Source organism: Macaca thibetana, chromosome Y (assembly GCF_024542745.1).
Source record: "Macaca thibetana thibetana isolate TM-01 chromosome Y, ASM2454274v1, whole genome shotgun sequence".
NCBI lineage: Eukaryota > Metazoa > Chordata > Mammalia > Primates > Cercopithecidae > Macaca > Macaca thibetana.
In genome coordinates this window covers 11,276,184-11,292,647 of record NC_065599.1, presented here as the reverse complement: position 1 = coordinate 11,292,647, position 16,464 = coordinate 11,276,184, and the positions used below count along the sequence as shown (strand labels likewise).

Genomic DNA, 16,464 nt, shown 5'->3' with positions numbered 1-16,464 from the left:
GGACCACAGATCCTCCCAGGGTCCCCCCAGGACAACAGACCTCCACTCGGACCCCACTACCAGGACCCCTCTCCAGGATCACAGACCCCTACCTACTGGGGCCCCCTTCCAGGACCTCCACCTCCACCAGAACTACCCCCTGGACCGCAGGCCCCAGCCAGCACCCCGCAAGACCACAGACCCCTGCCAGGACGCCCCCCAGGACTACAGACCCCAGCTGGGACTGCCTCCCCAAGACCCCACACTCCAGCCAAGCTGGCGGAACCCCATTCTGACCCCAGCCAGGACCCCCACCATGGGATAACACATCCTCCAACCAGACCCCACAGGGGACCGGGACTACTACGGGAACCACGCTCCCCATCTTAGCCAGAATCATGGAACCCCACGCAGACCCCAGCAGGGACCACAGACCCCCACTTGGACCCCATAGGGAACCCCAGATGACCACCCAGACCCACGCAAGAATTACGGAGCAGGACTCCCACAGAGGACTCTGAACAGCTGCAAGGACCATGGACCCCACACTCCAGTTCCTACTGAGACCACAGACCCTGCCCCAAGCACAGACCCCACACTCCAGTTTCTACTGAGACCACAGACCCTGCCCCAAGCACAGACCCCACACTCCAGTTTCTACTGAGACCACAGACCCTGCCCCAAGCACGGATCCCACACCCCAATTCCTACTGAGACCACAGACCCCACCCCCAATTCCTGCCAGGCCACAGACACCACCCACCAAACCCACCTCTCCATTTCCCTGTCCCCCTGCAACCCTGCAGGGACCACAGACCCCCATCCCAGCCCCTGCAGAGAACTCCAGACTACTTCAGGTGCCACGAACCCCTCCCTACCCTGATCCCTACCGGGATGGCAGACCCTTACTCGAACCTTGGTTAGGAACCCCAGTCAACCACAGAGTTACCTGGGCTCCCTCAGGGAACCCCAGACCAGCACAGAACCCCCACCCAGACGCTTACCAGGGCCAGGCTGAAAACCCAAAAGGACCCCCCACCCAGGACCTTACCAAGGACAAGGCTGAAACCCGACAAGGATACCCCCACCAGGATGAAGGCTGCAACCCCACATGGATCCCCCACCAGACTCCTGTTGGAATTCTTCATGGATCCCCTCACCCAGACACTTACTCAGACCTTCACTCCACCACAACCCTCCCAGTCCCTCACCCAGTCCCCCAGGGGACCCCAGACCTGGCATCCGGACTCCAGACAGATCCTAACACCCGCTGTGTTTGGAAGACAGGAGCCTGGGAGAGCTGGGGTGACACCATTTTAATCATCAACTCCATCTTAAAAACCAGGAAGACACATTCTTTGCCGGTCACGGCCCATGGTCATAAGATGTTTACGGCTGAAGAAATGACTTAATAATGCCTCCAAGGACAAACACAGATAACAGCAGAATGTCTGGATGTCGCCATATCGCGTAACCATATATGCTTTTAAAGATAATTACAGTCATGCTTTGACGTGCTTGGGCGCGAAAATGCTAAGGATGGCTCTCTCTAAATCAACAAAGGAATAAATGTCACGCAGTCAGCTCACCTGCACGTAGACATAACCTAGCTTTTACATAGATAAGACAGACCCCTATAGAAGAAAGTTTTAAAACAAACACAAGGTATTACACCTCTATGATGAAACAGTTTCTTTTTCTTTTTCTTTTTCTTTTAAGACAGAGTCTCACTCTGTTGCCCAGGCTGGAGTGCAGTGGCACAACCTCAGCTCACTGCAACCTCCGCCTCCTGGGTTCAAGAGAGTCTCCTCTCTCAGCCTCCCTGGTAGCTGGGATTACAGGCATGCACCAGCACGCCCAGCTCATTTTCGTATTTTTAATAGAGACAGGATTTCACCATGTTGGCCTGGCTGGTCTCAAACTCCTGACCTCAAGTAATCTGCCGGCCTCGGCTGCCCAAGTGCTGGGATTACAGGCGTGAGCCACCACACCCAGCCTGTAATGGAATAGTTTCTAATAAACTAAAACTTCCCTGTACTCTTATGTCTCACCTTAAATTACTTCCTGAGCAACATCCAAGAACCCACTCTTGGGGGCTAGATCGGGACCCCTCTCCTGCAACCCTGGGACCCTAGATCACCAACCCTATGCTCCCCAGGACCCTGACCTCCACTCTAGATCTGCACCCTCACATACACGCCAATGGTCACCCCCAGCCCCTGCCAAGATCCAGGAGTGAGAATCTCCACCAGCAAGTCACCTGACCCTAGCCAGGAACCCTATCCCTGCTAGGAGCCAGAACCCCACACTCCACAGCTCACTGGGATCCTGGCACCTTGCAGGATCACAACCCATGTAGAAGTTTGACCCCCACTGGGACCCTGCATCCCCACTCCCAGCCAGGCCTCACTCCCCCCAGAACCTCAACAGGCACTAACGGGCACCCCCAGTGTGCAGGTTGCAGCCAGCCACTGGGCGGGTTCTGGTGCAGATCTAAGATGATTGGAATACAGAGACCTACCGGACGCCTCAGGTATCACCAGGTGTGCTCAGGTGTGGCCGGGTGGCCAGGCTGGATTAAGAAGGGTCTTTGTGGCCTTTGCAACCCTCCGTCCTACAGATGAGGAAACTGAGGCCAGGGAGACCAAGGGATGGGACTTTCCCATTTGGCCAGGCGTGCCAGATATCTCTGGATGTGCCCAGGAATGCTCAGGTGTGATTAAGTAACCAGGCTGGATTAAGAAGGCTCCTTGTGAGCCAGGCGCAGTGCCTCAAGCACATAATCCCAGCACTTTGGGAGGCTGAGAAGGGTGGATTGCTTGAGCCCAGGAGTTCAAGACCTGCCTGGGCAACATGACAAAACACTGTCTTTATTAATTTAATATAAAAAGATTAAATTTTAAAAAGGGGAGTTCTTTCTGTTTTTGACAGTGGCTTACGTCTGTCATCCCAGCACTTTGGGAGGCCAAGGTGGGTGGATCACCTGAGGTCGGGAGTTCCAGACCAGTCTGGCCAACTCTGTCTCTACTAAAAATACAAAATTAGCTGGAAATAATGGTGCATGCCTGTAATCCCAGCTACTCAGGAGGCTGAGGCAGGAGAATTGCTTGAACCCAGGAGGCGGAGATTGCAGTGAGCCAAGATCGCGCCATTGCACTCTAGCCTGGGCAACAAGAGGGAAACTCCATCTCAAAAAAAAAAAAGGGGTTATTCCGGCCTTTGCAATCCTGTTCTACAGGTGAAGAAACTGAGGCTTTCTCATTTGGCCATGTGTGCCAGATATCCTGAGGCATGCCCAGGTATCCTCAGGTGTGGCCAGGTATGCTTAGGTGTAGCCGGGGCACCCAGCCAGAAGCATTGGGAAAATCCACAGTCACCCCGTCCCCACCTTAAAGTTTTCCCAGGAGAGCCACCATTGCATGGGGTGCGAAACCGTGACCCCACTGTGAAATTCAGAAGGACCAAGGATTCCACCAGGAGCAGCAGGGGAGCGGGCTTATTGTAGCCCAACATGCTCCTCCCTTTTGGGACTTCTGGTTAGTTATCTAAAAGGATGTTTGTGAGCAAAAGGATAGTGATGTCTAGAGCCATGAATTGGGGGGCTAAAAGCAGAATGCATCACCTGGTGCTTCCAGCAATGGTTAGGGAGACACCCCTACCTTCCCCACAACCCACTTATCTTCTCGGAGGCTCACGTCATCATCTGTCATATATTGACTCTGATTTCCATGGGAATGTTTTTAGCCACCGCTGTCATAAATGGCCACAAATGTAGCAGCTTTAAATAACAAGTTATTATCTCAAGTCTGCAGGTAAGATGTTTCAAAAACGGGCTCAACTGGGTCACTTGCTCAAGGTCACTGATATGGTTTGGCTGTGTCCCCTCCCAAATCTCATCTTGAATTGTAGCTCCCATAATTCTCGTGTGTTGTGGGAGGGACCCGGTGGGAGATAATTGAAGCAAGGGGGCGGTTTCTCACACACTGTTCTCATGGTAGTGAATAAGTCTCGTGAGATCTGATGGGTTTTTTCTCTATTATTTGTTTTGGTGTTTTTTTTGAGACAGAAGTTTCACTCTTGTTGCCCAGGCTGGAGTGCAATGGCGCGACCTCGGCTCACTACAACCTCCGCCCCCTGGGTTTAAGAGATTCTCCTGCATCAGCCTCACCGAGGAGCTGGGATTACAGGCGTGTGACACTACACCTGGCTAATTTTTTGTATTTTTAGTACAGATGGGATTTCACCATGTTGGCCAGACTGGTCTCGAACTCCTGACCTCAAGTGATTCACCCACCTCCGCCTTCCAAAGTGCTAGGATAACAGGTGTGAGCCACCATGGCCAGCAATCTGATGGTTTTATAAGGGAAAATCCCTTTCGCTTGGCTCTCTCTGTCTTGTTTGCAGCCATATAAGATGTGCTTTTCACCTTCGGCCATGATTGTGAGGCCTCCCCAGCCACGTGGAACTGTGTGAGTCCATTAAAACTGTTTTATTTTACTTTATTTTATTTTTTTCTTAGACAGAGTTTTCAGTCTTGTTGCCAAGGCTGGAGTGCAATAGCGTGATCTCGGCTCACTGCAGCCTCCGCCTCCCAGGTTCAAGCAATTCTCCTGCCTCAGCCTCCGGAGTAGCTGGGATTACAGGCACCCGCCACCACGCCCGGCTAATTTTTGTATTTTTAGTAGAGACAGGTTTTCGCCATGTTGGCCATGCTGGTCTCAAACTCCTGGCCTCAGAAAATCCACCCACCTTGGCTTAAACCTCTTTTTCTTTATAAATTACCCAGTCTCAGGTATGTCTTTATGAGAAGCGTGAAAATGGACTAATACAGTCACAAAAGGTCAAAATGACGATGTCTACCCCCTGGGCTCTTAGCAGGAGGCCCTGGAAAGAATTGGTTTGCAAGCTCATTCCCATTTTTAGAAAATGCAGTCTCTTGCTGTCATGGGACTGAAGCCGTCCTTTCCTCACTGATTGTCATAGCAGGGGTGTGGGGAACACAGCCCTGAGTGCTTAGAGTCCACTGTCTGGTCCTTGAAAGCGTCTGCTCCATCTCGAAGCCACCAGGGGCCACTGAGAGTCCATCTCACCTTTAGAATCTCACTGACTTTGTGTACCATGTCCCTCACCTTCTCTCCTCCCTCCAGCCAGAGAAAGTTCTGTTCTTTCAAGGGCCCCCGTGTGATGGGATAGGGCCTACCAAGGAAATCCAGCATACTCTTCCTATGTAAAGGTTCACATCTGGAATCCCAGCACTTTGGGAGGCCGAGGCAGGCAGATCACCTGAGGCCAGGAGTTCGAGACCAGCCTGGCCAACATGGTGAAACCCTGTCTCTACTAAAAATACAAAAATTAGCCGGCCACAATGGCATGTGCCTGTAATCCCAGCTTCTCGGGAGGCTGAGGCAGGAGAATCGCTTGAACCTGGGAGGCAGAGGTTGCAGTGAGCCGAGCTGGAGTCACTGTACTCCAGCCTGGACAACAGAGCAAGAGTCCATCTCAAATAAATAAATAAATAAATAGTGTATAACCTCAGTTGCATCTGCAATGTTCCTTGGTGCCATATATGACATTACCATAGTGACAGGTTCCAGGGGATTCAGGTGTGGAAATCTTTGGGAAGAACAGGAGATTATTCAGCCTACAGTAGCATGATTTACAAATTCCTGTCTACTTCAGGATTTCATGAGCACGTTTGAAACTGCATTTACCTAAACCAGAACAGGCCAGGAAAGCAGGGGCAGGAGATGCTCCCTGAAGGAGCTTGCACAGAAGGACACCCCTACTGGAGGAGAGAGAAGGGTATTGCAGGGTGGGGGCCTTGTCCTTAGGACTTCTGGTTGACCCGGGACCAGCTTCCCCATCACGCATCCTAAGCTGAGTGTGAGGATCTCATGAAACTCTTCAGGGTCCACAACAATGCTTTAAGTTAACATCTCTCAAATCAGAAAAAATATATATTATAATAATAATGAATATAAATCATGCACGCAGTCCAGAAAATATCTTTTTAGCCACACAGTTGTGAGATTTATGAGGTCATAGGCCAGAAGCAGTGGCTCACACTTGTAATCCCAGCACTTTGGGAGGCAGAGGTGGGCAGATCACCTGAGGTCAGGAGTTCAAGACCAGCCTGGCCAACATGGTGAAACCCCGTCTCTACTAAAAATACCAAAAAAATTAGCTGGACGTGGTGGCAGGCACCTGTAATCCCAGCTACTCGAGAGGCTGAGGCAGGAAAATCTCTTGAACCCAGGAGGCAGAGGTTGCAGTGAGCCGAGATCATGCCATTGCACTCCAGCCTGGGCAACAAGAGTGAAACTCCATCTCAAAAAAAAAAAAAAAAAAAAAAGATAAATGAGGTCACACTCTGTTGCTGAGGCTGCAGTGCAGTGCTGCGATCTCAGGTCACTGCAGCCTCCACCTCCTGGGTTCAAAAAATCTTTGTGCCTCAGCCTCTCAAGTAGCTGGGACCACAGGTGCACATCACCATGCCTGGCTATTTTTTTTTTTTTTTTTTGGTAGAAATGGGATCTTGCTATGTTGCCCAGGCTGATCTCAAACTCCGGGGATCAAGCAGTCTTCCTGCCTCAGCCTCCCAAAGAGCTGGGATTACAGGCATAAGCCACCATATCTGGTATATTTTTTAGTGGAAGAGGCAAAGATGGCCACAGTGTGGCCCTTCAGGGGGCCTGATCCTAAAACATCACTGTAAGGTGAGGTGGTCAGTTCCTCTCAGCCCCTGGTCATGCAGGTGGGCTTCAGTGATGTTGGCCACAGTCTAAACAGAAACAGTTTTCCCTAGGGAATCTTAATCTGTTAAATAGCACCTGTGGGGTCAAAGTTCAGCCCACTAGCAACAATCCCTGTTAGCGCAGTGCCTCCCTCCCATGAGATTCCCCTTGAAATTTAGCAGCCTGGAAAGCAACCTTCCTGGTTGTGGCAAGATGCGTGGGCCAGTCTCCCTGCGGATGGGAGACACGGCTTCTTTATTCCTCTCCTATTCCTCATGCTAATTATCTCGTGCACATAGTAGAATCCCAGTAAATAACCATATAATTCATTAGTATTAATACAATAGGCTATTGTAATCCATTTTGATGTCCCAGTTGACCTTAGCTGTGATTCATGTTTTCTTTTTTCTTTTTCTTCTCTTTTTCTTTGTCTTTCTTTCTTTCTTATTCTTTCTTTTTTTCTTTTCTGTTTTCTTTCCTTCTTTCTTTTTCTCTTTGTCTTTTTCTCTTTCTTTCTTTTTTCCTTTCTCCTTTCTTTCCTCCTTTTTCTTATTCTCTTTCTCTTTTTTTCTTTCCCTTTTTTTTCATTATTTCTCTTTCTCTCTTTTTCTTTCCTCTCTCTCTCACTCTCTCTCTCTCTCTGTCTCTCTCTTCCTGTTGAGATCTCATTCTGTTGCTCAGGCTTGAGTGCAGTGGCACAATCATAGCTCACTGCAGCCTCAATCTCCCAGGCTTAACAGATCCTCCTGCCTCAGCCTTGCAAGTCACTACTACTACAGGCACATGCCACCACATGTGACTAATTTTTTAAAAAACAATATTGCTGTAATCCCAGCAGTTTGTCAGGCCGAGACGAGTGGATCACTTGAGGAATTCGAGACCAGCCTGGCCAACATGGTGAAACCCCGCCTCTAATAAAAGTACAAAAATTCATCAGGCGTGATGGCGCTCATCTGTAGTCCCAGCTACTCAGGAGGCTGAGGCAAAAGAATCACTTGAACTCGGGAGGCGGAGCTTGCAGTGAGCTGAGATCGCACCACTGCACTCCAGCCTGGGCAACAGAGCGAGGCTCCATCTGAAAAAAAAAAAAAAAAAAAGACAAAAACAATTTGTAGAGATGGAGTCTCACTGTGTTGCCCAGGCAGGTCTCAAAGTCCTGGCCTCAAGCAATCCTCCCTCCTTGGTTTCCCAAACTGCTGGAATTACAGGCATGAGCCGCCACACCTGGCCTCACATTTTATTTTGTGTGTCAGTGTTTAATTCCTCAAAGTCAAGGGCCCTGTGGCTGAGCATTGGTAGATGCCTAGGCAGACGTCATCCCCAGAGTAAACTCTCATAAAGAGGTGTTCTGGGCCGGGCACAGTGACTCACACCTGTAATCCCAGCACTTTGGGAGACCGAGGTGGGCGGATCATCAGGTCAAGAGATCGAGACCATCCTAGCCAACATGGTGAAACCCCATCTCTACTAAAAATGCAAAAATTAGCTGGGCATAGTGGCGTGCACCTGTAATTCCAGCTACTTGGGAGGCTGAGGCAGGAGAATCGCTTGAACCCGAGTGGTAGAGGTTGCAGTGAGCCAAGATTGTGCCACCGCACTCCAGCCTGGTGACAGAGTGAGATTCCATCTCAAAAAAAAAAAAAAAGTTGTTCTGTGCATTAGTGAATGGTTTCCATGGAGTTCAGGATGTAATGTCTGGGAGGGGAAGTGCTGAAAGATACTGAGCTGAATTATCCGCCATCCGCTTTACATAATGCTTCACGTTATCAGACTTCTCTCACCTTAATGATCCCTGAGCACATCTTCGAATATCATTGTGAAAAATCCCCAGAATTCATAGAGTAAGATGTTAGGAAGAGTCAACACCATTTCACGTATCTCTCAGCCTGTGTCTTGGCTGGTGTTCTCAACTAGCTGTGAGCATGAACAATCCTCAAGGCTTTTTCTTTTCTTTCTTTTTTGAGATGGAGTCCCACTCTTGTCCCCCCCAGGCTGGAGTGCAGTGGCACGATCTTGGCTCACTGCAACCTCCGCTTCCCAGGTTCAAGTGATTCTCCTGCCTCAGCCTCCCCAGTAGCTGGGATTACAGGCGCCCGCCATCACGCCCAGCTAATTTTGTATTTTTAGTAGAGACAGGGTTTCACCATGTTGGCCGGGCTGGTCTCGAACTCCTGACCTCAGGTGATCCACCCGCCTTGGCCTCCCCAAGCGCTGGGATTACAGGTGCGAGCCACTGCGCCCGGCCCTCAACACTTTTTCTATCAAAAAATTCTAAATTATTTGGGCAACTCTTCGACAACAAGGCTGTTCTCCAATACATGCCTGTGATACTTTATATTTTTAGAGTGCCAAGTATCAAACCTGTTTCCACCACAAATAATATCCACCAGCTGGAATGTGTGGAGATAGCATTGCTCTGTTAAGTTCCATTAAAGGTGTTATTAGTGTCTGTATTAATCTGGGTTCTCCAGAGAAACAGTCCCAATGAGATGGATGGATGGATGGATGGATACATAAATCAATAGATAATAGATATATAGATAGATTGATTAATAGATATTAATAGAAAATACATAGATGATAAACACAATGGGATGGATAGACAGATATTAATAGATAATACATAGATGATAGATACAGTGGGATGGATGGATGGATAGATTTTTTTTTTTTTTTTTTTGAGACAGAGTCTTGCTCTGTTGCCCAGGGTGGAGTACGGTGGCATGATCTCGGCTCACTGCAAACTCCGCTTCCCAGGTTCAAGCAATTCTCCTGCCTCAGCCTCCCGAGTAGCTGGGACTACAGGTGCCCTGCTACCACACCCTGTTAATCTTTGTATTTTTAGTAGTGATGGGGTTTCACCATATTGGCCAGGCTGGTCTCAAATTCCTGACCTCGTGATTCACCCACCTCTGCCTCTCAAAGTGTTGGGATTACAGGCGTGAGCCACTGTGCCGGGCAATAGATAGATATTAATAGATAACACATAGATGATATATACAATGAGAGGGATGGATAGATAGATACATATTAATAGATAAGACACAGATGATAGATTAATTGATTGATAGATCTGGGCAGGATGTGCGACAAAGGTGTGGCTCATCTGTTTGGCCATTGCGTGCTCAAACCCCTTAAAGGAGGGAGAGCATGCAGACGGACAGATACAGATGCCAGGGCAAACTCTCTGGGACTCTGGCCTGATGGTGGCATGAAGTACTCTCTGGGTGCCTGCAACTCCTGAAGCCCAAGTCGTTGTGTGTTACAGTGCATTCCTTTAGCTTTGCTGTCCACAGACAACTTGAGTGTTTGCTCTCTGTGGACAGCTCAGTGCCTCCTTGGTGGCCAGGTCCTTGTCGGTGTCCAGGAAGAATCAGGTCATCCATGGACTTGAAGGATGGTGAATGTGGGGGATTTATTGAGTGGTGGAGGTGGCCCTCAGCTGGATGGATGGGGAGCTGGAAAGGGGAAGGAGTGGGAAGATGGTCTTCCCCTGCAGTTTGGCCATCCAGTGGCCGATCTCTCCAACCGTCCCCAGCTAAACTCCTCTCGGCTTTCAGACACTCCTTCTCTTCTTTCTGCCAATCTTCTGCTCTTCTGTTCGTCTCCTCCTGGAGCCAGGGGTTTGGGATTTATATGGGTACAGGATGAGGGGCCAAAAGGCAATATTTGGGCGTGAAAACAGGCATGCCTGTTCTCATTTCAGGCTGTGGGTTTCCAGGCGTGAGGGTGGGGCCTTTGCTGGGGAAACACCCTCTTCTACCCAGTATTTCCCTGTCCCCTGCTTGTACCACCTTCAGGGGAATCATTTCCTCACGCCTTGGGGGACAAGCCTGACAGCTCATTGTTGGGATTGATGCCATGGTCATTAGTATGTTTATTATTATTATTAATCAGTATCACAGTTGCATCTCTCAAACCCGCAAAGCTTTGATGGGCACAGAACTATGATTTTCATCCACACGGACATGAAAGTATCAAGGAATTGCTGTTTCAGGGCAGAGATTTATTTTCACTTTGATTTTGTTTACAAGGAGTTTTAGAGATTGGAGTTCCCAGGAATAAAAATCATAGGTTTCCATCTATGAGAATGAGATGCACAGACAGCCCGCAGCCCAATCTGTCTGGCGGGTGTGTTCCCAGACTGAATCGAGGGTCGGACTGCTTATTGTCCTGGCCCCATAACGAGATGCAGATGAACTGGGAAAGAACAGAGCTTATTTCTGTAACTGGGTACAGGGAGAAGGCCGGGAAAATATCGCCAGACCAACTCTAAACTACAAAATTTTCCAGAGCTTATATATCTTCTAAAGTATGTCTACATGTAAGTGTGTATTCATCTAAAGACATAAGTGAGGCTGGGTGCAGTGGCTCATGCCTGTAATCCCTGCACTTTGGGAGGCTGAGGTGGGCAGATCACCTGCAGTCAGGAGTTCTAGACCAGCCTGGCCAACATGGTGAAATCCTATCTCTACTAAAAATACAAAAATTCGCTGGGAGTGGTGGCATGCGCCTGTAGTCCCAGCTACTTGGGGGTGGGGGTGGGGGCCGAGGCAGGAGAATCACTTGAACCTAGGAGGCGGAGGTTGTGGTTAGCTGAGATCTCCCCATAGCACTCTAGCCTGGGGGACAAGAGCGAGATGTCTCAAAAAAAAAAAAAAAGACGTAAGTGATTAACTTCTTCTCATCTGTAACTAAGGTCTGAGTCCGGAGGACCTTCCTCTGGAGCCTCAGTAAATTGACTTAATCTAGATGGTTCCAGGTGCTGGGGTGTTTACCCTTGTCTTCTGCTAAATCGTGGAGGTTTGGGGAGTTCCTTTAGACCCCCAGTAAGACTTGTTTGTGGAGGCCTGGAGAGTTCCTTCAGACCCCCAGTAAAACTTGTTTAATCCGAAACAGGTCCTGTTAAGAATTCCTTCGTTATCTTTTCATGCCTTGAGGCCCAGGAAAGCCCTGGGCAAAACTCTTCATGGGCTTTTGTTACATTCCAGGCTTTGTACGAGGGCACTGGTTGTTCTCAGCTTTTAATGTGTAACTGCACCGGTCAGTCAGTGCTGAAAGGTTGCCATGGAGGCCTGGCTGTTCAGCTGTTAGTGAGACCTGGCCTGCCCAGCTGAGTCTGATGAAATTTTCCAGCCCCTGTCCTGAAATTTGACTTTGGAAAAGTTGCAAGTTTGTTTGTTCGTTTGTTTGTTTGTTTTGACACGGAGTCTCGCTCTGTTGCCCAGGCTGGAGTGCAGTAGCACAGTCTTGGCTCACTGCAACCTCTGACTTCCTGGTTCAAGCAATTCTCCTGCCTCAGCATCCTGAGTAGCTGGGATTACAGGTACACACCAACCACCACACCCAGCTAATTTTTGTATTTTTAGCAGAGACAGGGTTTTGCCATGTTAGCCAAGCTGGTCTCGAATTCCTGACCTCAAGTAATCTGCCCACCTTGGCTTCCCAAAGTGCCGGAATTACAGGCATGAACCACCACACCCGGCCCCAGCTCAGTTTCTTAAGGACTCTATAACAAGGGAGGGAGAACATCGCCAATTTGGGGCATTCCTTCTGATGCCGAAGTTGCATGATTCTTGCTATTTCTAACTCTGAGTTCTAGAGGTGGTTTTTTCAGAAGCAGAGCCTTAGCTGGGCACGGTGGCTCACACCTGTAATCCCAGCACTTTGGGAGGCCGAGGCAGGAGGATCGCTTGAGGCCAGGAGTTCAACACCAGCCTGAGCAACAGAGCAAAGCCTCATGTCTACAGAAAATAAAAAACAATGAGCCGGGTTTGGTGGCCTGCACCTGTGGTCCCAGCTACTTGGGATGCTGAGGTGGGAGGATGGCTTGAGCTGTGATGGTGCTACTGCAGCCTGGACAACAAAGCAAAACCCTGTCTCAGACACACACACACAAAAGAAGCAGAAGTTATTTGGAGCCAGGATGGCTCTTTTGTCTACAGGAACTCACAGGAAGTCTACAAATAGGTAGAGCACATAGAAGCTGCAACAGCTGTGAGTTTCCCCCAAGAAGTCCTTGAGCACATCTCTATGGTGCGTGGGGACTGCTGATGCTGGTATCATTTCCGAAACAGGATGTCAGGATCTCCCAGACACGTGGGAATGCCGCCGACAGCCTTCTCTGTTTTTCTTTTTTTTTTATTTTTAATTTTTAATGATTCTACATATGAAAACCAAAGAGTACCTGAGACAAGTCTCCATCAATTTAGAAAGTTTATTTTGCCAAAGTTGAAGATGCAGCCTCAGGAACTCCTGACGACATGTGCCCAAGGTGTTTGGGGCACAGCTTTGTTTTATACATCTTAGGGACGCATGAGACATCAGTCAATCTATGGAAGACGTACATTGGTTCTGTCCGGAAAGGCGGCACAACTCGAGGCAGGGAGGGAGCTTGCAGTTCATAGGCTGATAAGAGACAAATGGTTGCTTTCTTTAGAGTTTCTGATTAGCCTTGAACTGAAAGCACAATTTACAGCAATACTCACTTATGCCTTAGTCTGGCTTAGTGAAACAACAGGGTAAAGGAAGCAATCTGGTATGCATTTGTTTCATGCGAGCAGAGGGATAACTTTGAGTTCTATTTATTTATTTATTTATTTATTTATTTTATTTTTTTAAAGACAGAGTCTTGCTCTTGTTGCCCAAGCTGGAGTGCAGTGGAATGATCTCAGCTCACTGCAACCTCTGCACTCTGGGTCCAAGCGATTCTCCTGCCTCAGCCCCCTGAGAAGCTGGGATTACGGGTACCCGCCACCATGCCTGGCTAATTTTTGTATGTTTAGTAGAGATGGGGTTTCCTCATGTTGGCCAGGCTGGTCTCGAACTTCTGACCTCAGGTGATCCACTTGCCTCAGCCTCCCAAAGTGCTAGGATTTACAGGTGTGAGCCACTGCACCCGGCTTAACTTTGAATTATTTCTGTCCTTTGTCCCCAAGGAATTTCCCTTTGGGGAAATTATGAGGGAAACATGTAGCTTTTTAAAAAAATCTTTGTAACTATCTTATTTTAGAATAGAATGGGAGACGGGTTTGCCCAAAACAGCTCCCAGGTTGACTTTTCCCTTTGGCTTAGTGATTCTGGGATCCCGAGATTTATTTCCCTTTCACACATATATAATTGTTATACAAATTTGTGGGGTACATGTGATATATATATATATATATATATATACACACACACACACACACACATATATATATATATATTTTTTTTTTACTTTAAGTCCTGAGATACATGTGCAGAACGTGCAGGTTTAGTACATAGGTGTACATGTGCCATTGTGGTTTGCTGCACCCCTCAACCCATCATCTAGGTTTTAAGCCCTGCATGCATTAGGTATTTGTCCTAATACTCTCCCTCCCTTGCCCCCAACCCCACATGTGATATTTGATATAAGCATAGAATGTGTCATGATCAAATCAGGGTAATTAGGGTAACCACCACCTTAAGCATTTATCATTTCTTTGTGTAAATCACATTCCAATTCCAGTCTTTCAGTTATTTTGAAATATACAATAAATTATTATGAATACAGTCACCCTATGGTTTGGCCAAACACTAGACTGTATTGCTTTTATCCAACTGTATTTTTGTACCCATGAACCATCCTCTCTTAATCGTCCCCTCCCACTAACCTTCTCAGTCTCCAGTCACCATCATTCTACTCTCTATCTCCATGAGTTCAGTTTTTTAAGCTCTCACATATGAGTGACAACATGCAATGTTCTCTTTGACTTTTTCCCCTGTCCTTCATTCCATCAAACAAACCTCATTTTACCATGATACCACCATGATATAATAACAGCTGCACATGCAAAGCCATTGGTTGTAACGTGACTTCATGATCTGTGCATTAAAAAGCATGCTAGTGTAATCCCAGCACTTTGGGAGTCCAAAGCGGGTGGATCACAAGGTCAGGAGTTCGAGATCAGCCTGGCCAATACGGTAAAACCCCGTCTCTACGAAAAGAAATACAAAAATTAGCCAGGCATGGTGGTGGGCGCCTGTAATCCCAGCTACTTGGGAGGCTGAGGCAGGAGAATCACTTGAACCCAGGAGGCGGAGGTTGCAGTGAGCCAAGATCGTGTCACTGCACTCCAGTCTGGGCGACAGAGTAAGACTCCGTCTCAAAAACAAACATACAAACAAACAAAAAACCGTGCTAGTTAGGGTCCATCTTTGCTTGTGAAGGATAAAAATGATTATACATTTTTCCCTTTCCACCCAGGTGCAGTGGCTCACGCCTATATACCCAGCAGTTTGGGAAGCTGAGCTGGGAAGATCACTTGAGCCCAGGAGTTCAAGACCAGCTTGAGTAACAGGGCGAAACTCTGTCTCTCAAAAATACAAAATATTAGCCAGGCATGGTGGCGTGCACCTGTGGTCCCCGCTAATTGGAAGCTGAGGTGGAAGAATCGTTTAAGCCCAGGAGGCGGAGATGGCAGTGAGCCAAGACTGCATCACTGCACTCCAGCCTGAGCCACAGAGTGAGAACCTGTCTCAAAAACAAAAACAAGAACAAAACAAAACAAAAAAGAAACACTTCTTTCCAGCCTCAAGCTTGACTGGTCTTCCCTCCTCTGGACTTTAGACAAGGGATGGTCAGTTTTCAAAGCTGTATTTATTCAAAGCTCTGCACAATTTTACTTAGCAAATTTCAGACAATGGACATTGTAGGGTTTTTTTGTTGTTTTTGACCTTTGGAAGCAGCTGTGATCCTTTCAGTGACTATGCGGGCACTCATGGAGTGTTTATATCTGAGGTGTCCGCTGGGGGTGGGGGCATGAAAGAGATGGTGTCTTTGAAATCTGTTTCTGAATCTGTTATCCAGTTTAATTCTCCTTCATTGTAACGAGCAGAAAGACAATAAGAACAGGTGCAGAGAAGGCAGGCTGTGTTGTTCTTTCTTCAGAGTGGAAATCTTCGTAAGATTCAGGGGCTGGCAGTCACCAAACCACAGCTAAACCTGTCTGTGTGCTTTCATTGAAAGTATACTCTACGCTGGGCACAGTGGCTCGCCCCTGTAATTCCTGCACTTTGGGAGGCCGAGGCCGGTGGATCACCTGGGGTCAGGAGTTAACACAAGCTTGGCCAACATGATGAAACCCCATCTCTACTAAAAATACAAAAAATTAGCCAGATGTGGTGGCAGGCGCCTATAATCTCAGCTACTCGGGAGGCTGAGGCAGGAGAATCTCTTGAACCCTGGAGGAGGAAGTTGCAGTGAGCTGAGATTGTGCCACTGTACTCCAGCCTGGGTGACAATAGCAAAACTTCCTCTCAAAAGAAAAAGAAAAAGAAAGTGTACTTTAAACAGCTAATGATGACTACATTTTTGTTTCAGCTCCAATATATCTAAGGTCAGATTTCTTCCTTCCTTCCTTTCTCTTTTCTTTCTTTCTTTCTTTCTTTCTTTCTTTCTTTCTTTCTTTCTTTCTTTCTTTCTTTCTTTCTTTCTTTCTTTCTTTCTTCCCCTCCCTCCCTCCCTCCCTCCCCCTCCTTCCCTTCCTTCTTTTATTTTTCTTTGCCTTTCTTTTCCTTTCTTTTTTTTTCTTTCTTTCTTTTGAGATGGGGTCTTGCTATGTTAACCGGGCTGGTCTTAAACTCCTAGCCTCAAGCAATCCTCCCGTCTCGGCTTCCCAAAATGCTAGAATTACAGGCATGAGCTACTGTGCCCAGTCCCAGGTTTCTGTCTTCACTCTCCATTGCATGCTTGTCCACCATAGAGTCTATTCAACTACATGTTCTG

The 16,464-nt window shown here is 47.9% G+C and overlaps 2 protein-coding genes across 2 annotated transcripts in view; one reads left to right on the top strand and one right to left on the bottom strand.

Moving 5' to 3' along the window:
* RPS4Y1 (ribosomal protein S4 Y-linked 1) overlaps window positions 1-16,464 on the top strand; it is a 381,935-nt gene that overhangs the window by 15,905 nt on the left and 349,566 nt on the right. The window lies entirely within an intron of this gene.
* DHRSX (dehydrogenase/reductase X-linked) overlaps window positions 1-16,464 on the bottom strand; it is a 435,219-nt gene that overhangs the window by 313,114 nt on the left and 105,641 nt on the right. The window lies entirely within an intron of this gene.